We start from the raw sequence: 27,918 nt of genomic DNA on the forward strand, positions 1-27,918 counted from the left end.
TTGCAGACTAGCCAGTTTAGCTTAGGATATAGCTTCATAGCACAATATAACTCAATACATATCCTACATCCTATCAGAGCAATATTGTATGGCAGACCTTCATAAATGGAAACTAGTCCAGGGTCTATATTACACTGACGAACACTTAAATGTTCGAATCTCTAAAGGTTCGAAAATGTAATAAAACAAAAAATAAATAAATAAATAAATAAAAGGTAAACTGAAAGGGTTTTAGCAGGGGGGCAAGAAACCCTGCACCCCCACACCCCCCTACTTAAATATATCAACTCCGAGATCGCACTTCAGTGCATGGCAGAGCAGAAATGGGAAATTTCTCATTCCCTACACTGTAGCGCAGTTTTGGAGTTGGTATATTTAAGTAGCGGGGGGTGTGGGGGATGCAGGGGGGCTTGCACCCCTGCTTACACCCTTTAGTTTTTTTGTTTTACTTTTTTTTTTTTTTTTAATTTTTAAAGATATTCGAACACTTAACTGTTCGATCTCTAAAGGTCGACCTTTAGAGATTCGAACATTTAAGCGTTTGTTTATCTAATATAGATCCCTAGTTCAGGGGGGGGTCTTCCAAGACTTGATTCATCTGTGAGGAGATCCTCAAGTAGACCTGTTTAGCCTCATCTCTAAACAATCAACTGGAAAAAGTATGTTCCAGGACTCCATGCAAGAAGGCCTGGAAGACAGACGCCTTTTCTTTTCTTTGGACATGAATGTTCATGTATACCTTTCCATCCTTTCCACTAATATCCACAATACTTATGAAGATTTAAAAGGAATCCCCAAGATCATTGTGGTAACTTCCTTCTGGCCCAGGCAACTGTGGTTCTCCCTTATTTAGTAAATGGCCAAGGGCATTTGCCACAAGTTTCCTCACAGAATGGCTATATTCATACATGAACAGAGCTGTTTGATACACTCCAAGATCAATCGTCTTTAGTTGACTGCCTTGATGATAGCTGTGTTAATTCATTTTAGGCACCTATTTTCTGAGGACATGCAGCAGATACTAATGGAGGCAAAAGCTACTATCCTATGGCCTTCATTTCCCTCTATTAAGGTCCAAATAGTGGCCATTTCAGCATGCTTGCCCATGGATCCTCTTCTTTCAAGGCAGTCTCATGTCAAAACGTTCTTGAAAGGGTTTTCCAAATTGGTGCCCCCCCCATGGGATCTTAATTTTGTGTCAGATAAGCTAACACTTGTTCCATTTGAACCAGCTAATCTGGCTGACTTGAGGTTCTTAATATGGAAAACAGTTTTACTGATTGCTCTGACAGCTGGCATGAAGGATATCTGAGTTGCAAGCTCTTATGGTGAGTCAACCCTACCTACTTTTCCATAGTAACAGGGTTTCTTTAAGAACTGATCTTTCTTCTGTGCCTAAAGTGGTATCTGAGTATACTTTATGCCAAAATATCCATTGCTCAGTTTTTTTTCCTGAACCTAAAAATGAGGGACAGATGATACTCCATACCTTGGATGTCCAGACAACTGAGTTACTATCATGACAGAAGTAAATCTTTCAGATCTTCAGATCAATTGTTCATTTCTTGTAATGGTAAGAAGACAGAACAGACTGTTTCAAAATTAACTATTTATAAATAGCTGTCTAAGGCCATTACCTTTTGTTATACTCACCATGACAAATCTATTCCAGGCAGGATCAAGGCCCACTCTACCAGGCTTTGGCATCACCTATGGCTTTTTGGAAAAAGTAGGATTCTAGAGGTATTCTAGAAGCTGCTACTTTGTCCTCTGTACATACTTTTACAAAGCACTATAAATTTGATTCCTTCTCTAGGTCCAGATTAAGTTTTGCTAGGACCATTCTCCAGGAGTTCCTAGAACCTTCTCCTTCCTCCTCCCAAATATAGCTAGCTATGGTAATCTACCCAAGTAGCTAATGCTACTGCTGCATGGTCAATATGAAGAAAATAGTACTGTTGTGTAAGGTGACCAAACCACAACAGTATATGTTTGAATGATCACTGCTGCGGTAGCTGCTTCCTCCCTTCACCCCCCCCCCATAGTTTTTTGGTGTTTTTTTTTTTTTTTTGTTATGCCAAGGTGTGGATATTTATTTTTTGTATTATTCCTAGCAATGTCCTTTCAGGGCTGAGCCTCTCTCTCTTTGCTGGCAGGAAAGCGCTGAAACGTTTTGCACCAAAACTATATTTTCGTCAGCTCATCTCAAGCTCTTGACAGTTTGTGATGATGGAAGATACCCTGAAGCTTTGGAAGCTGGCTGGCTGTTATATCCTTGGCAGGATATAACCCACATAGCTTATGCTAAGGCTACTGCAGCAGTAATCATTGAAACATTTACCGTTATAATTAAGTTCAGCTTATACAACTGTACTTTCCCCACCCTCTTCCTATTTATTGGCTGTTGACAATAAGCATGTAAGTATAATTTTATAATGTCTCCCCCCACCTTAAACTACTCACCATGCTAAAAGACCTTTGATAAAATTGCTTAACATTGAGTGTACTGATACTGCTTGCACTGACTTTGGTATTAGGTTAGTGACGTTTTTTCCCACTATAATTAGTTTACTGGTTCTTGCTACTGGCAGGAGGAGGTTTCTATGCTTGTTGTTTTGTTTTGAAATTTAAATACTCACTAGTAGGTCTTCCCAAACATAATTCTAAAACCAGACTCCAAGCAGTTATAACTACCTCAGCCCGCAGAGTCATTCCTTTTAGTAACAAGGATCAGAACTTCCTGACAACTTTCTTAGCTAGCTTGGTTAAGATGGGTATCTTGTGACAGTATTGCTCATGCCATCTAATGATTGTCCATTACTCAAACAGCATAACACTATGAGTGAAGGATGTACATATATAATATCCTTGGAGGCAAAAATCTCACACACAGTAAACAGGCACCAAAATCATCACCAGTACACCACACATCACACAACTACAAGGCCATCATATGCTGAGATTCTAAAGATTAATATGCTTAAACCTCAAAGACCTCCAAAACATAGCACAGGCACAAAGTGCACTCAAACAGCACAAGGAATTGCACAGTTACATATGCTGCAGCCCATAAGGCAGGCATTGGCACAACCAAACATTCTTGTTTTAGCTTAGTTGCTTGTCTGGTACCAACATCCATCACATGACAGATGCACTCAAGTTCTTCAACAGCAAGTACCAGCATGACACCATCATAGATTATGCTGGTGTTAATGACTTGAGGTGTACCTCCCTAAGTACCAGCATGACACTATCATAGATCACGCCTGTGTTAATGACTTGAGGTGTACCTCCCTAAGTACCAGCATGACACTATCATAGATTATGCCAGTGTTAATGACTTGAGGTGTACCTCACTGGACTATATGAAGAGAGATATGATGAAGCTCTCAAACTACATGTTTAAGGCAAGTATTGCTTTAGCAATGAGCAGAATTCTAACTTCTCCAAGGATGATGCCATGATATGAGCAAATATAATTGACTTAGTCCAATGTTTGTCAGCCTGGGAGTATATGATCAACAGACCATGCTGCTTCACCACAGATGGCCTGCATTTGTTCCCTAAAGGTATGATTATTGGCAAAAACATTGTCTACCTCCATAGTGCCTTTTTCAGGCAATGTCAACTTGATAAACCTACCAACTTAATGGAACAAACAAAGCAAAATATGAAGGTGTTACTAATCAATGTTAGAAGCCTGAATAAGAAACTCCTCTCCCTACAAGCCCTTCTCACCCTGGAAGACACTGATGACAGTTTAGTGACTAAGACACCATTTAAAATAGAGAAGACTCCGGCGGAGCAGGACTATAACATCTTCCACGTTTAGACCAGCTACTAACTAAGAGGGGAAAAAAAAGATGGTGGTGTCTCAGTCTACATCCAGAAGAGATTCACATGAAGGCTGGTAAAGCAGCTTGATGCACTAGAGCTTCTTCATGTCCAAGTACCCATCAGAAAAGTCCCATATCATGATTGGGTAGCTATAGAACTCCCTCTATGAATAAAGAAAGCCACAATGCCAATCTACAGGAACTAGAATCACCCATTATTAAACCCAGTACCATTTTTCTAGTTGAACTAAACTATCCAGCTATAGACTGGGAAATCTACACCACCAATAATGCACAAGCACAGAGATTCCTGGACTTTGTCAATACAAATGTCCTGGAACAATTCATCAGAGTACTCATGAAGGAGATCATCATCTTGTCCTTACTTATATGGGAACATCTTGAACTGTCCCTGGAGTATTTTCATCATTAGTTAGATCTGACCATAAAGCAGTCTCCTTTGAAATAAAACTGAACCAAGAGATCACTTCCACCCAAGGTACCTTCAGAAATTTCTTTGAAACAGATCACCAACCTGTAAGTGATTCATGGGCAAACTTCAAATGCCCACCAAATCTAGTTAATGCCACTGAATATGCAGAAATGTATACCACCAAACTACACCAGCATGTAAATAGTTGTGAAGATGCAGCTGTACCCCATAATGACAAGTGCAAGACAAACGTAAGAACTAAACCAACATGGTGGAACCATGATATCAACAAACTTTATAATAAAAGGAAAATAATTTTGACCAAAAGTAAGAAGAGTAATTCCCAGAATGTTAGAACTCTTGTCACTGAAATAAACAAACTCAGGAGCTTAACAAAATACAGCAAAACAAAATCTGAGGCTAAAATATCTACTCAAGCCAAGGAGAATCCCAAGGCATTTTTTAGTTATATTTGTCCTCTCAAAAACACAAAGCAGCAATGTTCTGAGCTGATCATGAACAATGTTACCTACAATGAGGCTGAAAATATTGTGAACCTACTGGCCAATAAATTTTGCTCTAATTTTGCCCTTCTCTAGCCTCCAACTGTCCTGAACCTGAAAGTGGCTTACATTCAACAATCACACAAGACAAAATCCTAAAAGTGCTGGCAGAAGCTAAAAACACTGCACCAATGGGTCCTGACAATATCTCTGGATGCATCTTAAATAGGATAAATCATGATTTAGCCACACCTCTAACATTACAGTTCAGTCTTAGCCTCCATACAGGTTTTGTACTAAGTGAATGGAGCTACAGTCATTCCCCTGCATAAGGGAGGACATTCCAAAGACGCATGCGAGCAGCCTCATATGCAAACCTATGGAAAGACTTGTAATGCAATTAATGAATCAGAACATGGAGAACCTCCAAACACTGGTATAATTTCAATTTGGAATCATTAAGGACTGGACATGCTTACTCATTCTTGTGGATTTTTTTTTTTTTTTTAAGTCACCAAAACAATGGATGAAGACAAAATAGTACACACCACATACCTCAACCTGTCCAAAGTTTTTAATACAATTCTCCATTCATGCATAGTGGAAAAGCTAAATAAACTGGGAATAAACCTATATGTCACACAATGGATTGTGAGCTGGCTCTCAGGATGCAGGTAATCAAAACTGGGGAAGTTACCTCCACAAAGAAAGCAGTCTCCAGTGGAGTCCCCCAGGGTTTTATTCTGGGACCATTTGGCATCTATTTTTCTGAAGTAAAAGCCAATAACAAAGGGCTCTGGCTGACTAAGTATGCAGATGACTGCAACCTTGGAGCAGTCAGTGAATCCACAAATGTCTCAGGAAGGTTTGCCTCAAATAAATAACTGGTGCTGAAAATCACGGACTCAAACTAAATACCAAAAATTCCATTATTGCATCCTTTGGGATGTCATTTGCTCCAGGGTACTTGCACATTTTCAATATGCCCCTAAGAGTTGACCTTGTTTTTGGGGATTTAGAATTTATGTGGACAGTGACTTACCTTTTGACCAGCGCGTATATTGTTGTAATTAACTCATTTTGTATTTCACAGCTCATAAGCAAGATCTAGATCAAGGGATGTTACTCTCCCCTTTTACTCAGGGATCATTAGGTCAGTCACTGAATATAATGCCACCTTTGTAATGTTTCTCTCCAGACACATGCAACGACTGGAGTGCCCACACAGGTACTTTACTACAAGGATAAAAGGCCTGAAAAACATGTCCTACACGGACAAACTCAGAGCCTGTCACTATAAGCAGTATGTTATAGACTGTTAAGAGGTGATCTGTGTGTGGAGTAAAAGGCATCCTCTGACCCATTACTGATGGATTTGCTGCAGATCAACAAGTGAAATGGCATTAGTAATACCTTGACTAGGGATCTAATCTGCTTCTGCAACATTAACAGAATGGTTTGGAGGGACAGGATATCTCACAGATGATTCTACTACTGCGGAGGAGACCCCCTATCCAAATAAAACAGAGTTCATCCCTGTTCATGTTCAAGCACAACTTAGACCTATCGATGGAAAAAAGAAAATTTTTAGGATTGACCCCCTGTACTAATAATGGAAACAGGCAGCTCCTAATTGCTTCAGCCCATGCATAGGTCCCCTCAAATTATCTATGGTATAAACTGAATTATTCTCATTAAGGGTAATATATATATATATATATATATATATTTATTTATTTATATAAAATTATCAACCACGGGATGTGCAAGGGGAATCTATAACCAAATGTGATAGGTTATTTTCAGCCCAAAAAGGGATACTGGCTAGGCTTAAAATGGCCCATAAGAGCAGCTAGCCTACTAATTAACTATGAACTTATAATGTTTTTCATAAATCTGTTATATTAATGGAAATACATTTTCTTTTGAAGGCTTTGACAGTTTTTCCTGTGCAAGTATTTTACCTTCCTTTAATTTCTCGCTTAATGTTTTTAAATATCTTCTATCTAGAAGTGCTGAGCTTTTTGCATAATAGTAGTAGCAATGCATTATTTCTTTCTTATCCTCAATAGTCACTTTGTCATCTTGAGGGCCCTTTTCTGGCCTGTCAGTTTTTGTGTTTTTTGGGGGAATGCTCCTTCCTTCTACAATGGGGGTGGGCAGACACCCCCCAACTCTGGAACAGCATGTGGACTGCACAAAGGATACTATGGTGTAAGTAGTAAGTTCACCAGCACTACTAAGTGAATCTTTTAGCTCATCTTTAGAAGAAACATAGAAAAAGTCAGTGGGATAGAGGGGCAGTTCTTGAATACTCAATCTGGTAAGTGAGTAAGACAAGGATCAATTAAATGGACATATTAGGCTATAAGAAGTTCAGATAGCTATAAAGGAGATTAAAACATGTAAGGCTCTGGGCCTGTATTATTTCTCATTGAAATTTCATAAATGGAGAAAAGGGAAAACAGCACAGGCACTACTGGATTATTGCAAACAAATCTGGAAGAGACAAAAATATGAGACAGTATAACCCATTCAATAATAACAGTTATATTGAAGTCTAAGGGGGATAGAGCACTATAGACCAATTTTGCCTTTGAATCTAGATATAACAAATACTAACAGAAAACCCTAGTTGTGAGATTAGATGAAGTCCTACCCAAAACAGTTTTGCTGGAGCAAAATCGGTTAATAAAAGGAAAACCGAGTACAGGTACATGTTGGAACTTAACTAGCTTCTTACAAAAACCTCAGACAGGATATAGAAAAGCAGGGGTAGCTTATTTGACACGAAGAAAAGCTTTTAACACAGTGAACTCTTCTTAGTTCTTAGGTTTGTACTAGGCTAACTTCCCTTGTGGGTCATTTTAAGCCTAGCCAAATACCCCATGTGAGAATCAAACCCTGCACCTTGTGTCTGCAAGGTAAACACCTTAACCATTATGCCATGCTCCGCCCCCTGGGAGCTGTTATTTGAAGTACTGTAAAGAGGTCTGTAATATAGGTTCATCGAATGGATAAAGATCCCATATGATTTTCCCACATCTGATGCAGCACTAAAATAATAGTGCGTCTGTGCAGGAAAGAACATCTTGAGGAGCTAGACAGGATTGTTCATAGTCTCCTGGGCTCTTTCTGCTAAGGACAGAAGAGTCAATCATGTGAGTCTATAATGTTTTAGAAGAAAGAAAGCAAATAAGTGGGAAAGCTATGTTCTGGTTATACGCTGATTATTGTGTCTTGATGGCAGAAAATACAGATTATACACCACCTTGGATGTTGGACATTTTCAAAAGATTCCATAAACTGTCAGGATTAGAATTAAGTCATAATAAAACAGTTTTAATCAGAGCAGGAGAAGGAAAGAAAAGTGGGACAATAAAAGACAAAGGAGACACAGTTCCCCATGTATATTGGACTGCAGGTAGGGTACATATATGATGCAACAGTTAAATGAAACCTAGAAAACTTTTACTGAAGGATACATATACTGTTAAAGAAGGGTACTAAAAGAACATACATGACAGTGGGTAGAAGTAAATGCTATTAAGATTGTGATTTCCCCCAGCATAATACATCTTATAAGACATATACCAATGATACACGATTACCCATTAGTAGACAAGGTCCAAATCTTGAATAATATGTGGATAAGTCACATACATGCAGGAGTCCAAGACAATAACCATTGACAATGGCTAAAGAATGGGAATGGAGACTGAGTCATATCCCATCTCGGATTGTGGCATTCTATTTATCACAATGGGTCAGACTACAAGAAGATGGAGGGGAGGCCAAAATGTGGAGGGAATGCAGGGTAGCCCTCTACAAAGGACCTGTATGTCGAACATATATAGACAGCTGGGAGACAGGACTTAAGCAGCTATAAGATATGACACGAAGAACATCTGCATATGAAAAATGTGTGTGTGTGTGTGTGTGTGTGTGTGTGTGTGTGTGTATATACATATATATATATATATATATATATATGAGACTAGTTAGAAATAAAAGAAGCAATCCATGAACAAGTGCAGATAAAGTGGGAGGAAGTATGTATATACAGCTGAGGACAATTAACTCTGTTGGGTAGCAGAAGCAAAAATGATAGTGGTTAGATGATAAAAGGCAAATGTACTATAAGCTGCAAAACCAATTTTAGATTAGAGATGAACATTTTGAAACATTCAATATACTTATAAACATCTATGCAGGCTATATCAATACTAAGCAGTAAGTATACTAGCGACTTTCAGTGAAATAAATCGTGCAGTGTGAAAAAAAAAGAGGAAGTTTAATATGTACAGACATCAGAAGACATGGAAGATGTGCAAAAAGAGACAGTACACCCAGAATGGACCCCGATATGGGGCAAAGCCCATCCTTTTAGGTAGCAACGCTATGTATGTATGGGAGCAGCAAATGAAAATACTACACTTATGGTACAAACAACCCATTAAAATAATTACTGAAAGAGGGATATAGGGTGGATGTGCTAGGAAAGAGAGATGCTGGGATGTTGCATATGTTTTGGAAATGCAGAAAGGCTTAGCACAGCTGGGAAAAGTGATGAAAGTATGGCAGGAAAGTTTTAGGAAACCTAGCATAGACATGGCAAGCATTAGGGCTAGGTACAGAAACAGAACCAAAATGTTGATAGTGATGGACAGGAGAATCTCATAAACAAACCAGCTGGGGAGACTGCTATAAAATATTTAAAACTGATAAGAAAAGTTAAGCAGTACTACAAAATGAATATGACAGGGAAAAAGCCAAGAAGCTGTAACCTAGTGACAAAATGTAACTGGGATTTAAATCACCTTGGAGATTATTGTGATTTTGTTAGCAGATAGGATGAGGAAATGTAGAATGAATAAATATTATGGAAAACTTTGAAAGTCTTGGTTATATGATATTTGTTTATAGTTTTTTTTGATTTTTTTAAAATGTGGACATTACTAATAGAAGTGTATAAATGACAGACAAATGTGATTGTTGTTGTTTCACTAATATATAATGCTTTGTTGTCATTATTCGCATGACACAAATCAAAAGTGTATTCATGTTATTTATTTTTTTTTTTTGCTGTTTTTGAAAAAACAATAAAATGATTTATGAAAAAAAATGTTTGAGATTATGGACAATGAGATTAGAAGATGATCTCTCCCACATATGTATTTAGCTTTCTATATGTAATTCAACTCATTTCCATTTAGTATTAGAAGACACCAAGCTAGACTGATTTAATAACTGATTTTATTTAGATATAAGTTGCCAGCTGCAGTTTGTTATACAACCAGTGCAGTCTGCTGACATGTTTATCTCTGAAGAACTCTGCTCACATTTTTGCTATGTTGTCTCAAAGCAGCAATTCTTTTAACAGACTTCCATGGCAGCAAGTCATACTGATACAATGTTAGTACATAAAGAAATGCATTCTCATATTCTGCATATTATATATGTTGTACTACCACTTACAGTCACACTTTGCTGCTTATTTAAAAGCTGTGCTGTACTTTTTCCATTTGAACCATATTCTCATGTATAGAAAAAAAATGCCAACTAAAATTAACTCCTTCTTTTCAAATGCCTTGAAGCAGAAATGTATTAAAACTTTAAAGGACATTAACAAAGCCAAAACAGAGAAATGAGGCACTGAAGTCAAGGCTCACAGGCTGACTGTCCTATTACTAGGAACTGTGATGGCACATCCAGTACATTAGATATCTCAGTAATTATCTTCATCATCTCATTGTGCTGTTTCAAGTATGATTCTAACAAAACTGCTCAGTCAAATTACTTCAATGAAAAAAAAAATGTTACTTCACCTGTAGTTACTGCAGTCCAAAGAGAATACATTCTTTCTACTTTTTTTTCAACATGATAAAGAAATAAGCAGATTATAACAAGAGCCACGTATCACTTGCAATTAGTGTTTGAAAAACAGAATGGTAAAACGGAAACAAAAACACTCTGATCTGATGACTTCTGCTCCAAGGGAGTTATAAAGCTTCATCAGCATATTCTTTCAATTCTCAAAAAAAAAACACACTTGTGCTATATATATTTCTGAGGTAATCTATCTTATCCAATTAAGCTTAAATATAGCACATTAAAAAGATGTTTGAAAAAGTTTTATAAGGATGAAACCACTTACTGTTTCTTTATTAAATATTTTTGGTGTGCTCTTTTATTATGCCTTTTTGTTTTGATCTTCCCATCTTAGTTAAAACTCGAGAAGAATCACTTTAAAGTTAAAAAAATGCATATTTGCAGACCTAGTAAAACTGCCATTTGAAAAGAAACTAAAAATTCACATATTTGTTGTCATAAAATTAGATAGTATAGTAACCATTTTTCATCTCTAGGAATATATTTTTCTTTGTGTGGAGGTGACAGGTTTTATGGCGTATTTTGACAGAACTGTGTGTCTACATTTCGCAGACTATGTTACTTAGGAAGTAATAGCTACAATCACAGCTGACAGCTAAAAAGCATCACCACTCACAAGTCCTCCTATTTTCAAATCATTCTCCACTACCACAGTAGCAGTACCACATCCAATTATTTTATGGTGTTGAATGTGATAACTGTATCACAATGACAAATATGAATGCATTCATTTATAACAGCAAAGTAAAAGGTGGGCAATACCTTCTGACTAATTAATGCACTTAAAATATCCATTGTTACTTATTTGTGAAGTGATAATTTTTTTACACTATATACACATTAACAATCCTCAGCTTTTGCTATTAACTTTAAGGATGCAAAATAAAAGTATTATAAATTCACTGTGCAGATCATTACAAGGACTTACTCATTCCTATAATCATTATACTAGCTTTCATTAGAAATGCGAATTATGTATTTTTGTTAAAAACTAAATCTGCTAGCATGTTCATCTATAATCCAAACAGCAGAAAATGCTAGGCTGGCATTTAGTAATAATAATTTTCTAAAAAGCATATCTGTGTGCTATTTAGTTTCAGTCAGGAAGTCATGTTTTATTTATTTATTTATTTATTTTAAATCAGGACATAACTATCTTAGATTATTAGACATTAATATTTTATGCAGTGCAGTGCAATGGGCAGGTTGTGGTGTCATGCATTGGCAAATAATATCAGATGCAGTGCGTGCTAATGATGTTATTATAATGTGGTAATATGTCACTCTGTGTGAATGAGGTACATGTTGCATGAAAATTATAGCATCAAACATGGCAGACCAATTGATAAATGCGCAAACCAGTCATGCTGTGCTGCAGTGCATACCCATTTGCACAGTTGCAATCATGGGGTACATATGGGGAGCAATGTCTGGTTAGCTGTAGGTATAGCTCAGTTGCATATATTACTGGCCACCATCACTGTCAATGATTTCACTGCTTCTTGCTGTGGCCATCAGTATCAATGCAGGATGAAAAGGTGGCACTGGTCATAACAGTTTACTGACCAAGAGAATGTGTACCACTTCCATGTGGACAGGGAGATCATAAGGGACATTGTCAAACTTTGTTACCAGCAAGCAGAATTGAGGGTGATGAAAGCTGTCTTCATTCTTGTGGATATTTTGGTATATGTAGCCTTAGTCACCTCAGCTACAGGAACCATTCCATAACCAACTGGTGACACATTAATGATATCACAGTCATCAGCCACTTGAATCCTGAATCAGTTAATACAAATAATGTTGGAGTATGTGGCGGAACATATCTGGTTCATTGTGACTTCAGAGGAGAGAACTAACACCATTCAGTCATTCTGTGACATTACTTATTCCCCTGATGTCCTAGGAAATGCAGATTGAACAAATATTGCCATCAAGACCCTAAGAGGTGCAGAGAACTGAGATACATTAACATGAAGACCCCCCCCCCCTTAAGTGCTAGGTTATCTGTAATACCAAGGTAATTAATATATAATGTCTCTAAGGACAAGCTTAATGGGCCCATGGATTCTCATGTCCATCACTCATCTGAACAATACCAACGATACTTGGAGAGGTTGTGCATAGGGTCATCTATCTAATAGGATTTAAGCACAGGCATGACAGACAAGTACTATGCAAGAAGAGAGCATTTCACATCTAATATCCTGTTTGTTTTGCAGGTTAAGGACATGACCTAGAGCCTTGATTGATGATCCCCATTCACAATCTCCACACAATGCATCTAAAACACAAGATATAAAAGAGAGGGTGTTCAGCCTACTCAAAGGCTTCTTCCATTGCATAGATACTTTAGAAAGACACTGCAATGCACCCAAGAAATCTCTAGTGAAATTTTTATTTTGTGTGTCATGCTCCATGAAATGTCATGGGGAAATCAGTGTGGATGTTGAATATCGTGACAGGACCTTTAACATTAGAAGACGAGCAGAATGTAGTTAGGCGAGGAACATGTAGCAGCAGTACCACACTTGGGCAGATGTGGACACAATGCATTGTAACAATAGTAAATAGGCAGTATATAGTCCACAGCTAGACACAGACAATGCAAAACAGAATGACGTATGCAGAAGCACACAGTGAACACTCAGGGCATTACAAGGACTTGTCATGCTGTATATCAAACATCACCATACCTGGTCAGGGGCCAGGCAGATACTTTAAAAATCATTTGCACAGAAAGAGTAGAATGCAATGACAGTTAAATGCAACACTGTGACAATGGACATGGTCATGAAAAGTGAACATAATGAATCATGTACTCTGGGAGGGTATGGGGAGAGTGGCATCACATATTCCAGGTATGGAATCATGCTGCTGCAATGTTTGCACTGACACTGGCCACCATCTAGGCTTGCAGTGTCAGGTCTAATGAGTCTCATGGTAGTCAAAGTTTAGAAATATAGTACCAGAAGTGTTTGTCCTTAGAGTGAATGTTGTCTTGATCCTGAGGATTATCATTGCTCACAAATTTTTCTTTAACCACAGACAGGGGTGGCAGGGTACGTGCTCACAGCTGACAGGGAAGGAGTAAGATTATGAGTGCTACAGTTTCAGTCAATCTATGCTCAAAGTGTCATTACTGACAGAACACTGGCATCATGTTAGGGGAGCTTAGACTTGGAGAAAAGTGAGATGTGTGTTGCCTTTTCATTACTTTCCCCTACTTTCATGATAATGTGCAATTTTGAAGATGGTACATTGTTAAGGATTGTTGGAGCTTAATATCCTCACCCCTCCACCCCCATCCTAAGCAGGGAGGTTTGTCTATTTGCAAAGAAAATTATGTTTTTGTGTTCTGCAAAGGAAAATGGTGGGTATTTTTGTTTTGCTCTCTTGGGAATGTTGACATTGACCTCCCAAGATTTTAGATGATTTGGGTTTAAATAAGCATGCATTAATTAAATAACACAATTATTCATAGCAGACCTGGTACTGTGAACATGCCCAAGCAGTCTGATGTCCAGGATTGTGAGCTGGAGATGCACTGTTACTCATGACCTAGACAACACCTGTGGTTGATCTGGGACATTCTGTGGCCAAATGCCTCACACAGGGACTCAATTCATGGCCACCGATGGCACAGTCTCCTAAGATAGACTAGATTGTAGGAACAGCTTGTCCCATGGAGGCATCTCTGAAGGTAATATTTGCTAACATGGATGTCAGCAACATTGTCTTTGTCCTTTCTCTATACTTCAAATCACTGCACACTTATTGCACGTCATCCACACCTCTCAACTGTACAGGTTTTCACCGAATGCCCATATTATTGCCTCATATTTTTGGTCTGTTTCTCATAAAATTGTGTTTTTTTGGCAAGTCACTGGCAAATCATTAAGGACTGAATTCAGAAAATAATGACAGCCATTCGAGATACAGACTTCATACGCTTCAGAAAATTCACGCTAATACAAACCTGTTATTCTATCAACTTTTTAAGTTTGTAAGAGCAATATTTAAAAATCGTTTATATTTTTGGGCCTTTGTATCTCCATTATTTAAAGCTCTGTCTAGATTTTTTTCTCTAAGAGGTTAAGACGTATGATGTCATCCCAAAATCCAATGAGCAAACTAACCTTCTCCAAAATGTCAGGCAGCAGAATACTGCACATGATCTCATGACCTGTACATCCACTGGTTAATGGGAAGTGTCAGAGCCATGTCAAAGATGGTCCTGGAATCATTGCAAGGCCTAACTCCCAGTGTCTGACATTTCCACTGGGTATGTGCACATGATGATGTTGCTGAGGAAAGAGGTGGAACCCATGAGGGACTCTGTACAAGATGGCCATCATGACTTGTTGAAGCTGTGTGCTTAGTCTGTACCTCTGCAGCATTATCTATAGTTCTAGAAATGGATGACATATCTCCATGTTGTATTGCACATGGTGCCGCTATATCACTGAATGATGCCAACCGCATGTCTCCATCACCACCAGAAACAGATGTTTGTGTGTTCATCTTATGTCTATGGTTTTAGACTCTATTAAAGAGGTTTTAACAGTTTTTATTGGAAGACCGTGGTGGTTATCGAAGTTTCTGTTTTTACTGTGGCTTTGGTTCCTTCGATACCTTCAGCAGTGCAACTCAGGTTTTTATTGCATGTCTCCATCACCACCAGCAACAGGTGTTCTGCTGATGCAAGACATTTGTTGTCCTATTGTACTGCACACTCCATCAGTGGGACCAGCAAGAACACACAATAACATTTTCTATCCACTCACGTTCCTACACATGTACTTGTTATGCATAAAGCAACACATTAAAATGTAGTTACAGCATACTTGACAAATGTATTTTATCATGCAGGCTCATGCATTTGCTGAACAGAGATACCGGTAAAGACAAATATGTAAGTGAACTTTGGTCAGTCTTCCCATTCAGGTACAGATGAGTAATCTCTAATGTACTGTAACAAACATTATTAACTTGATGCATCCCTGAATGACCCAAGGGTAGTTTGTACCAGCCTAGATTCTATATCCCGGCCATCCCTAGCTATGCTGGAGTTTCTCCTTTAAGTTGATAAGTGGCATAAAAAATTGCTCAACCTCGGTGAGGCAATTTAGTGTTGGTGGTCCAGCCCTCTGCTGGCCTTGTCTGTGAAAATTGTCACACCTTTTCCTTTGCATGAAATATGAGTTCATCAGACCTTCATCAAACCTTTTGCAGAGTCCAAGTATGGCTGTCCACAGCATTCATGTCTTTCTCCAGTCCTTGCCAGATGTGATTGTCTGCAACACATTTACCCCAGGAGTTATAAGTATTCTGTGTGGAGGGTGTACATTAACATTATGTTCTCCTAGGTAAAAGATTTTTAAAGCATTAATTCAGTTAGACAGCCATGCTGGTACATGTACACCTTTATTTTTTTTATTTTAACATTTGTTTACTGAGAAAGTCTGAATGGGACAGAGCCCATTTTCAGCGGAGGCTGGTGGAAAAATGCTCCAGATGCATGCCTTTGGAATTTATGCAAAACATGACATTCAGTGGGTGTGTATGGTTTGCTGTGCGATACTAATACTTATGGCTTTAGTAACCCATTTTTACCCGTTTATCATTCATAGTTAATGTTATGAATAGCCCCCCATTTCTGTACTGTATCCATGGCCACAACCACCTGCAACCCTTTATGCACCTTCTCATCAGCTGTAATAGTGTTATGTAAACGTCCAGCTCATGTGTTGACACACTGAGTTTGCAAATGGGCCAGATCACCTTCAGTAAAAGAACTTTTGCCTACAACTGAGATGCTGTCATTGGTGTACCAGAGCCAAGACCAGAGGCCTCCAGTGGCTTAAAAAAGGTGAATTAACCCTCCTCCTTTCTAATTCCACAAATGGACCTCCAGAGGAACAACACAGTGTGAAAAATTATAGCACACATATAATATAAACACAGTCAGAATTGCACAGTGAAGAAGTTTTTTCATATATAGGAATGATCGACTTATTTCATTAATTTAATGGTACTAGTTCTCTGTGAGATTGACAAACAGCAAAGTTAAGGACGTTTGTCCTTTTCCCAGCTGGTGTGTGATCTTGGAGTTGGTATATTTATGTTACATTGCTTTTAGAGGTATGGCATGCAAGGGAGGGAAAATACCAGCAAGTGGGTTGCTTAGGGTCCTAACATGGTTGGATGGCAGAGTGGCCAAGAGGTCTACCAGCCCAGTCATTATTCCTCATGTTGCAGAAAAACAAAACACAGATAAAAGCATTTGTTTGTAAGTGGAAAGCCCCTGACCCTTCATCACACAGCCCCTTTATTTTATTATTCTCACTCCAAGTTTGCTGCTCCTTGGAAAATTAGTTATCCCAAACAGGCGATGTAAAGCATGCCTTACAGTTTTTCCAAGGTACGCTGACATTGGACTACTATTTTATGAGTATGGTAATTTTTCTGCACTGTGAAATAAGCAACACAAGAGCAACATAACAAGAGGAAATGCCAGTTCAAGCAATGATGCTTTAGTATCTATGACTTCAGCACTGGTGATCTGAACAAGTGAGTATAAGCCAGAGAGATCTGTTTACCTGATTAAAATAATTCAAAAAAGAGGAGAGTTAATGTAACAAATAAAAAAAAGGTTGCATAGTATTAATGACTCTTGTAACCTAAATTCTGAAAGATAATTTGAAATAGCTCAGCATTATTTCAGACTGGAGGTTAGAGAACCAGCTGCTTAGGTATATGTATTTTTCTGGATTCTGAAGTGTGTAAGAACACCAACATGTTATGTCCTTCAGAAGCAAAACATGTTCTTTAGGTAGATCATGAATTCAAAACTATCTCTTTGACCAAATTACATTTTCTAGTTATGGTAGAGGTATTCCTTTAATTTTCCAGCATTCTGGTTTACAGGAACTGTAATGTTCTTCACAGACCCAATTTCACTATACTACTGCTGTGATTTTAAACAGAAAATGGCAGAATGTTCAGGTAATGTGTGCATGTCAATATTTGCAGAAATTACATAATCATGAATAAAAAATTATAATATGTATCATGTAGAAAATGTAAAGTATCTTAATATCAGATATAAATACTTTACTCTGATGTGTTATATTTTAATGGAGAAATGCAGCAAGGGGCAATATATTTTGATTATGTTTCACTTTGCTCACTTAGTGAGATACTTTGTCAGACACGAGGCAGTTGATACTGGTTTTTGCCTTTTCAGTAACCTTCAACACTACCAGTCCAAGGTCTTTTCCATGAAGTGCAGTTTCACTTATCTTTCTTGTTATAATCCATTTTTTTATCTTATGACAGAAGAAAGTTATTGCAAAATGTATTTCTTTTAGTGACAATATGTGAACTTCAGTTTTGCCACTTTGTAAAATATTAAAACATTAGCCTATATCCAGCATCACATTAGCAAGGTCATAAAGAACATTAATGAAAAATCTAGTATGGAGGACCTTGAAAATGGAAAAGTTGATTTTTATGTGTTTTTACATACACACACAAACCATATATAGATATATTCAGAGAGAGAGAGTACTTGTATAAGATGATTTACTGCTTTGGCTTGTTTTGTGGATTTTCAAGGTCACTTTGTCTTCTCATCTAAACAGTCTATAATTTTTTGACAATTATTTGCTTTTGTGATAAGTTTTATAAAGGATTCTGACAGGAAAATGAAATGATAGAAGCATGTATAAGTGCCTGTGTGACAGGATAAAAGCTTTACTGCCTCACTAAGTGACAACTTTTTACTTACATGCAAAGATTCAGAAAAATCTAATGTATTTTCTTTACTTGAATTTTTAGGTTTTGTTGACAGGAGCATAAACACCTAATCAGTTTGCCATTCTGCAGTGAATCTCAAAGAGAGCCTACAGAGACTTGCACAATGTCATCTATGAGTGTTGCAAATATGGTCTCTTAATCCATATAATATTATACCACATCGGGCGTCTTTGTAAACCCAGCAGAAGGATGCACTTAATATAAACACTGCGTGAAAATACTCTGAAGTACTTATTCAAATGTTTTAAGAGTCAGCATTACACCACAGAGCAAACCAGTTGATAAACAGCAGACTCTCAAGTCAGGAATGCTTATTTACTTCAATGTAGTCAGTGTTCTGAATTGCCTATAACAATACATCTCCTCCCCATACACCATGAAAGTTCTGACAGTGATTAAAATAAGCTAGGCTAAATACAAAGGGGATTGCCAGAAAGTTTTCAGGTAAAAAAAAAAAATAATAAGGATTGTAAGCAATATTTTGTATTGCATGTAATATAAAATATTGTACTTGGGACTTGAGAGACAAACACATTTTGCATTTCCAATATCAATATATTTGAAACCCAAGCTTTAAGGAAGTCATGCACTGGCTTGTACATACAATGTTTTCTATTTTTTTCATCCCTACATTTATACTTCTTTGAAAATATTGAGCATAATAGATATCACTGTGGTAAAATTCCATATAACATTATATCATTTGTTGTTCTGGTTTCTTTGCACACCTATCAGGAGGATGTATTTAATACAAACACTATATGAAAATATTCATAAGAGTCAAAGAAACTTTGTCATTTAGGACCACATAAGTGCAGCCTAAATAAAGTTACCAATGTCAGCTCACAAGAGAAATGCAGTGCAAATAACATAGATCTTACATGATCTTAGATCATAACAGAAGTTCTTATTCAAATGTCATCATTACACCACAGAGCAAAGCAGGTAATCGATAACAAGAGTTTCAAATGACGAATGTTTATTTTGCTCAAAGGAATCAATGTTTTGAGTTCTCTTTAAAATGAAATCCCTTCCCCATGACTCCATGAAGGGTTCTTTGAATGATTATTAGACTACAACATAGAGATCCAGAAAGCTTTGAGAGAAGAATAATGAATGAATAAATTAATTAATTAGTGAGGACTATAAGCAATAGTGTATAGCACATGTAACTTAAAATATTAAACCTGGAACTTGAGAGAAACACACTTTGTTACAATGTCAATATGAATATTTGAGAAACAAACTGCGAGCAAGTCATGTACATAATACATTTTTTCTAGTATTCCTCATCCCTGATTCACTGATGCATCTTTAAAGGTGTTAAGCATAATATATATATATATATATATATATATATATATATATATATATATATATATATATATATATATATATACATAAAATACATATACATCTATATCTGTATGCAAGTCTAGCTAATACAATAGATGTTTCACAAATCTTTTTTGGGGGGGTATACTACAGGTAGTTGTCCTTGTGTACCTCTGTCCATGAAATTCCCTGAATTTTTAGGTTACATTTATTTAGTTTGCATACATAGGATTCTGCTTATATATGCAATGCCAGTCTTTCATTTTTATTTATGGATATTTTGCTGTTTTATTCCTTGATCTCCTGATAAGTTCACAAGTTTATAGATAAGCACTAGCAAATCAGTCTGCAGACCATTGCAATCCTACCCAAAGTCCCCCATTCAAAAGTTCTCTTTTGCCTCAAGAGGTCAGGACAGACCACCAAATAATTGTAGGCTGGCCAGTCAATTGTCTTGGTTTACCTTGAAGGTGGTATTTTGTTTGACATGTACTGGAAGTTTGTTTCAGAGGTGAGGGACCTGATGAGATATGAATCTATCAAACTAATGTACTTTATTTGATTGATTGATTGATTGATTTAGGTTTAATAATTTAAACCTGGTATTTGAATTACCATTTATTCTGTAAAGGAGTAGGAGGTTAAAGAGGGTTGGATCTTTCATCATTTAAAATCCTGCAAACAGATCTCTGTGGAAAAGTCTATAACAGACAGATCAAGGAGAAATGTCTGCAAGTCTTTCTAGAAAATCAAGATTTTGGAGGCTGATCTCTATCCTTATAAATCTCTGAGGTCTCCAAGGTCCATATATTTATCCAAGTACTACATGCTAAAAGGTGCATTATATTCAACAATGGGACTAATGAAATAGGAGTAAAGGGGGATTAAAACTTCTTTGGATTTGGTGTGTCTGCTGGCATTTCTTTTGGAAATATATGTCTCCCTGCATTTCCTCTGGGACTTCTTTGGATCTGTTGAAGATACCTTTGGGAATTAGCTGAGACAGACAGAAGACTTTCTAAGATATTGTGGAGGGACAATGGTTAAACTATAAGGAATTATTCACAAGAGTGCCTGCATCCCTTACAACAGTAAAGCTGAGCAGCACATCAGCTTGGCAGGTGGATCAAGTTATTTTATTAATCTTTATGTGTGGGTAGGGGTCTATTTTACTTTATCAAATGTACAAATTGTCAAAACCCGTATGGACGAGAATTTGGTTTGTCGAACCATTCAGACTAGGATTGTGGTACAGGTTACCGACAAACTGAATTGCTGACCACATTGCTGCAACATGAATTATTTTGGCAATTGCTTATGAGTGCAGGGTTTTATCTGGGAATAAATGGATTTATTTCCATTAAACCTGTTCTTAAAGTTAAAGCTGATAGCATCTAAAACGGCAATAAGTTATTTTTAATTGTATATTTAATATTCATATGTTCTTTGTTTTATATTATGTCTACTATATATGCTGCTTTTTGTCCTGGTCCTGATTGTTTACATTTTATGATTATTGGTGCAGGTTTAATGTTGGATGTCTGTCACTTTTTACTTTTTTGGCACCTTTTAGGCTTTTCAAATGTTACAAGGAAGCTGCTACATTGGTTTTGAGGACGTTCATTTAGGTTTTGGAAAGAAAGCGCTAACATCCTATTACATTTGTTTCTCTGTGACATTCTGTATTGCATTTTTTGTTTTTTTTATTGTTAAGTAAAGAGACAATATCAGCTGCAAATCTAATGTTTGGAGTTTGCTTCTCTCAGCTTCCACTTGCTGTTCACCTGTGTATACTACACAGAACTACACTTTGGAGCAGAGGATGAGATTTCCTGCGAATGTCAGGCATTCCAGTTTGCTGGGTTAGGCAGAAAACTACTGCCTTAACAGCTCAACAATCATGGCGATGTAACTCAACCTCCAGAAGTCTCCGTGCAATTCATCATCTGTCTAATGCAGCCAATATCTAGAGAACACTGTGTCCTGTGCCTCAGAGATTTATTTGTGAACCACCAAACCAAAAATATTTTGTCATCAACTGCAAGATACAGCATATAAAAAAGTAATGTCTCCTTAAGTGTATATTGCATAATCTAATTTCTGGTTATCAACATAAAATAGTGAGCACAATTATACATCATAATGCTCATAACAAACATGATGGCATAGCACATTAATGATACTTCACTGAATGTGCACTCGCACTGGTCAGAGATAAACTCCTTAACTACATGCCTGTTGCAGATTTTGGAAAATACAAAAACTTCTTTGCAAGTTTGTAACTTCTGAGCAAGAAGCAGGTAATGATTAAACCATCACAGTCAATCTGTGGAAAGTGTATCTAATCTATAGAAAAAAAACACAAAGATAGTGTCACAACAAATGTCATTGAGTAAAGACACTAATTTCATCTTTGGTAATATGGTACAGTATCCATTAATTAGAATCACACTTTCTGTGTTATACAAAACAAAATATTTAAAATGCTATGCTTGATTTGAACAAAAAGTTAGCTGATATCTAGTTGATAATAAGAAACTAGTATGTAATGTATTATTTTTATGCTTGACAGTAAAACATTGTTAAACTGTGCACATATGGGATCCCAGAGTAGTTATCTTAACCATATGATAAATTTGTGTTGAATATCAGATAAAAAAATGTAAGTTTATTCCCCCATTTTAGCTTGCAATAGATAATTCTATGAAATACTCTTCCCTGACTTTCTCTAAGTATACCACAAGCCTGTTTTTTCCTCACTTCTTATTGCAATTCCTGGTTGCATTAGACTAACGTATCATTAATTTCTCTACAAACTGTTTAAATATCTCCAAATATTAAATAATTTGGTAAGTATTGATATAAGTTATATGACAATGTTTTTATATTATCACAAATTTGTTATAATTAAACTGCAGATTTTTCTGTTTTATTTTTGAACAAACATCCAATTCATGTGAAGCACAGCTTCTCACTGTCCCTATTTAAGCAGAACCAGCAATGCTCCAAAAAGACCAGAGTATATCACCATAGATGTCGTAAAAAATATAAAAACAAGAAAGAATAAAAAACCTTTATTTACTCATTTAAAACCACTCCGGTCTGAATGGACAAGAGAGATGGAAAATAATATTGTGGCAAATATATCAGATAAGATCCTAACGGAAGAACAACTTAGTATTTTAGAAAAGGGTTTGAGCTTTATCCCCTCCTTTCACTCTTCACTAGATGAAGTAATAACAGATTTAAAGTTTTTTGGTAGAAATGTGACTCAAACATATTTTTGGAAACAAAATGGAAAGAACAACAGTGAATGAGAATTATAAGAAATCTAGAGTTCCTTTGTTCCTATATGCCATCCTACTGTTTACATGTCTGTGAGAATGTGTGAAAATGATATTTTTGAAAACAGATTAAGAAAAAAGAACAAGCACTATGAGAATATGTCCAAAGAACGTGTAGCACTGTCCGAACTATAGAGAAGAAGAGAGATCATCATAAGACCGGCGGATAAGGGAGGGGCTATTGTTGTACTAAATACTGAGAGCTATGTTTGAAGGATGGAAGAGATGCTCAGTGACAAAGGGATGTATATCAAGCAATCAGTAAAAGAGACCTAAATGTACTGAAGATGAATGTACGGGATACGCTGTATGAGAAATTGATGAACCGTACTATAGACAAAGATTTGTATGATTTCTTTGAGGTGGAACATCCTACCAAACCGACCATAAGTGGATTACCAAAGGTTCATAAGGATTGTGTGAACCCACCAATGCGCCCAATTGTAGCGGGCAGAGGTTGGATGACGGAACCAATTTCGATTTTTTTGGAAGGAGAACTAAGGAAAGTACTACCCAAAGCACATACGGTTATTTGAGATACAGCTGAATTTCTGAAACAGCTCTATGAAGCTATGAAGGAAATAAGTGAATATGAGGAATTGCTGTTAGTCACCATAGATGTAAACAGTCTATTTACCTCTATCCCAAATGATTATGTGATGGAAGCTATATGAGCCTTCTTGAACAATGAACATATAGAGGCTAGTCTGATTTGTTCTCTATTGGAATTGGTCCTTAAAAACAATGTTTTTCTATACAGGAACACCTATTATTGGCAAAAATGGGGGATTGCCATGGAGACCCCTTGCGCCAATAGTTATGCAAACCTGGTGTTGGTGCAATGGGAAAAGGAATGGAACTCTGATATGGGAAACCACTGACAAGGTAACATCATCCTATACAATAGATTTGTAGATGATACCTTTATTCTATGGAAGGGGGATGAGACCTCTGTAAGGGAGTTTGTAGATTACCTAACGGATACGACTACCTTTTGGAGATTTGATTTGCATACATCAAAAGAAGAAATAGAATTTTTGGACACAAAGATTTGTTTAAATGAAGGAAATATTAGTACCTCACTTAATAGGAAATCCATGTGGAGAAACCACGTTACATTTCTCAAGTATGCATCCAAGACATATATTTTGTAATATAGTAACCAATCAAAGAGTTCATATTTCTAAGTTATGCACAGAAGATGAGGTGTTTTTGGAAGAAGAGAAAAAATTGAGTGAACTTTGTAGCAAGAGGGTATAAAGTGGAAGAGGTGAAAACCAAAGCATCAGAACTACAAGAGATATGTGGAACTAAAGGGAGACCTTATTATTCAGAACAATCATACATATTGAAGAAAGGAGGGACAGCATATGATTAAAGAAGGTCTTTAAGATTTAATATCACGTATGGTTCTGATCATGCAGCTGTTTGTGGAACTATCAGGGAGCGTTGGTCAATTTTGACATCTGATGCAAGAATAAAGGAAATAGTTGGGGATTACCCCAGTTTTACCTTTAAAAAGAGAAAAACTTGAAAAGACACCTGTGCAACAGAGATGGGCTAGAAGAAAATCGGTATAATAACAAAAGTGAAAGGTCAAATAACAAAGGAACCCATAGATGTGGCTTTTGTAGCCACTGTAAAGAGATTAATACGGTTAATTCCTTTACTCAGCCAGTAACTATGAAAATATATAGCTTCCAAGGAGCTGCAAACTGTAACAGCAAGAATGTGATTTATATCGCTACTTGCACATTACGTCCAGCCTTTTATGTAGGCAAGACTAATAGGATGTTAAAGGAACGAATATCCAAACACCTATCTGATGTGAAAAATAAAGTACAAACTAATGCTTTATTTGTGCATATTTCAAAAAATGTTAATCATTCCTTTAAGTTTATAGTGCTGTCTTTAATCAGAAAAACTGCTAGTGGAGGAGATGTGAACAGGACGGAAGCAGAAGAAGCCCGCTGGATCATGAATCTGAGAGCTCACTGTCATCCTGGCCTAAATGGGAGTGTCCCAATAAAGCCCTTTCTAAAGGAAAGAAAAATTAGCAGGAAATGCTAATAGCATGGATCATGTGTAAAAAAGGAGAAAATTGATTGGTGGAAAGTTGTTTTTAAACTTTGGATTTTTGACTCAGTAACATTGGGATCTGAAGAAGGCTAGTTTTGCTGAAAGCGCTTGTCTGTTCAAACCTGAGTGGTTTTAAATGACTAAATACATTTTTTTTATTCTTTCTTGTTTTTGTATTTTTTATGACATCTACGGTGATATACTCTGGTCTTTTTGGACAATGCTGGTTTATTTACCGAAGATATCCTAGGCGAGTGTTTCTTTCATGTTTAAGTTATTTAAGCAAAACCTGGACAAAGGGATGGCAGACAGTAAATTTACCCCAGGGGTGGCACCCATGTTCCTCACTGACAGAAGCAGTTGTTGTTTATCATAGACTTGCTCTGCAAATTCTATCCATCTAACCAAAGACAATTGAGGCAACTAGGGATTAACATGGCTAGGCTTGTAAGGGTTCTAGGGCTGCTAGCCTAGTAACCTCCTATGAACCTATAAAACTGTAAAATTATTATTCTTAAAATGTTTTGTAATAATTTGAAGCTTTTCACTCTAGGCCTCTGCTGAAAATGGGCATGTACCCAGTTGGACTTTCCTGGTAATCAAATGTCAATAAATACAATAAATAAATAAATAAAATGGCAGTAAAGGGGATAAGAAAAAAAACTTGGCATCTATGAAAAGTATGGCATATAAAATTATAACTTAAATATAAATGTTTATCTTTGCAAGAATTAAAATTGTCAGAAACACTAATTATGGAAGCTGGTAAAGAACAATCTTTTCATCACAACATATTTTTTTTCTTTATTGTACTATTTTGAATGCTGATGAATATACTGATATGTCATACAAACTACAGTTAATGCTCTATAGATAATGATGAATTGTTCAATACAAATATTGAAACACACTACTACGTCCTTGCATCTCCCTTTCCTGCAGTTTGACATAGCAGGTAGAATTAGGTACTTTGGTTATGGGTAAGCCATCATTCATACACTCAAAAACAGAACAGGTAGGTGTAAATAAAGTTGTATAAACCAAGAGGTGCAACTGAGATAAAACTCCCTTCAGTGAAATTACTGAAGCAAACAGTAAGTCGGTTTCACCTTCGATCACAGAACTTTGCTGGCAATTTCAACAATGAGATTACAGCCATTGACTCCTTCTTTAAGTTAATATATACCTTATTTATTTAGGTATGTATGCTGATGGCCACAATCTTGTATTATAATAAGTCTTATATCACCAGTATTGAAGGAAGATCATCCTTATATATTTCTTACACAAGCTGATAGTACAAGTTATAGGTCAGAAATCATCTTCTAAGCATCTATTTCTACAGGAGGAAATGTATTCTACGGGTACTGTGAGATGAAATGGATTTCTCTTATTACATTTTGCTTTTTGTTCAACTGTGAATGAGAAAGCAGCTTCAGTAGCAGACTCAAAACGTATGCACTGGTTGTATAGGAATAAAAAATACAGTTATATGTGCATGTGTGTGTGTAAATATACATATATATGTATATACACACACACACACACACACACACACACACATATATATATATATATGTATATACACATACATACATATAGATAGATATAAACACACAAACACACATTTATCTGTGTCTATAGATAGACTGTCATACTCTCAATTGAAAACCACATTTTCAAACAGCATGTAATCAAACACAAATGTTTAAACATTAGTTAATTGAAAATTACACAAAAAGTTAAAACATACTTTTTCAGGGGAAGTCCCCCGCTGCTCCCCCTCACTAATTAAATATACCAGCTCTGACATCTCCATATACTGGGGAAAGGAGAAAGTCCCCGATCCCCATTGTACTGCAATCTTGTACTAAGTAATGCTGCTGCTCTTTGATCGACTGTGCCAGACTTATAATCATTCAATGTTCTGAATGTTCGACCTACTTATATATCTCACTTATACACAGGCATACACACATTATCCATCCACACCACTGTAATACAGATAGCACATATCCACAAACATACACGCATTATCCATCTACATGACTGGCACTGGCTAGGTGATGCTAATTCTTGTGTGATTTAGTTACTATTATAGCAGGGACATTGTTAACTTGGAGATGTTCATTAAGCAGATAGCAGAGTTCAGACAAAAGCTATGATGTAACTCTTCAAATTCACTGACATGAGAAGAGACGACAGTAAATGGCAATGGGTATCCTAATAGAGGCTGGGGGAAATGACCTTGAGGTGTCCTTGAATGTGCAAAAGCAGGAGCCTAAAACAAATGCTTCAATGAATCAATTACCACTGCTGAAGCAGTAGGTGGTACAGGCAGTTACCACAACAGATATATGGGAACATGTAGCTTAGAAGCTATAAACTTTTTTTTCTCCGAGGTTTATCTGAACTTGTCACCAACATTTTTGAACATGAAGGGCAGCTGTGCGGTTATCAATAGTCGAATCAGTTATCCTTTTCTGTTCCTTTTGTTTCTGTATACAGTTTCTTATGCAATACTGTTTTTCAACATACTACAAAATGGATAGCCTATGTAATACCTCCAGTGGATGCCACAACAACTATAATAACAAACTATACTTTCTGTTAATTTTGTTTGTATGGGGTTTAGGCTGATGCCAAATGAGGGAGCTATGCGATATTTGATCCTC

The sequence above is a fragment of the Protopterus annectens genome, chromosome 14.part0, assembly GCF_019279795.1.
Source record: "Protopterus annectens isolate FY-2018-M chromosome 14.part0, PAN1.0, whole genome shotgun sequence".
NCBI lineage: Eukaryota > Metazoa > Chordata > Ceratodontiformes > Protopteridae > Protopterus > Protopterus annectens.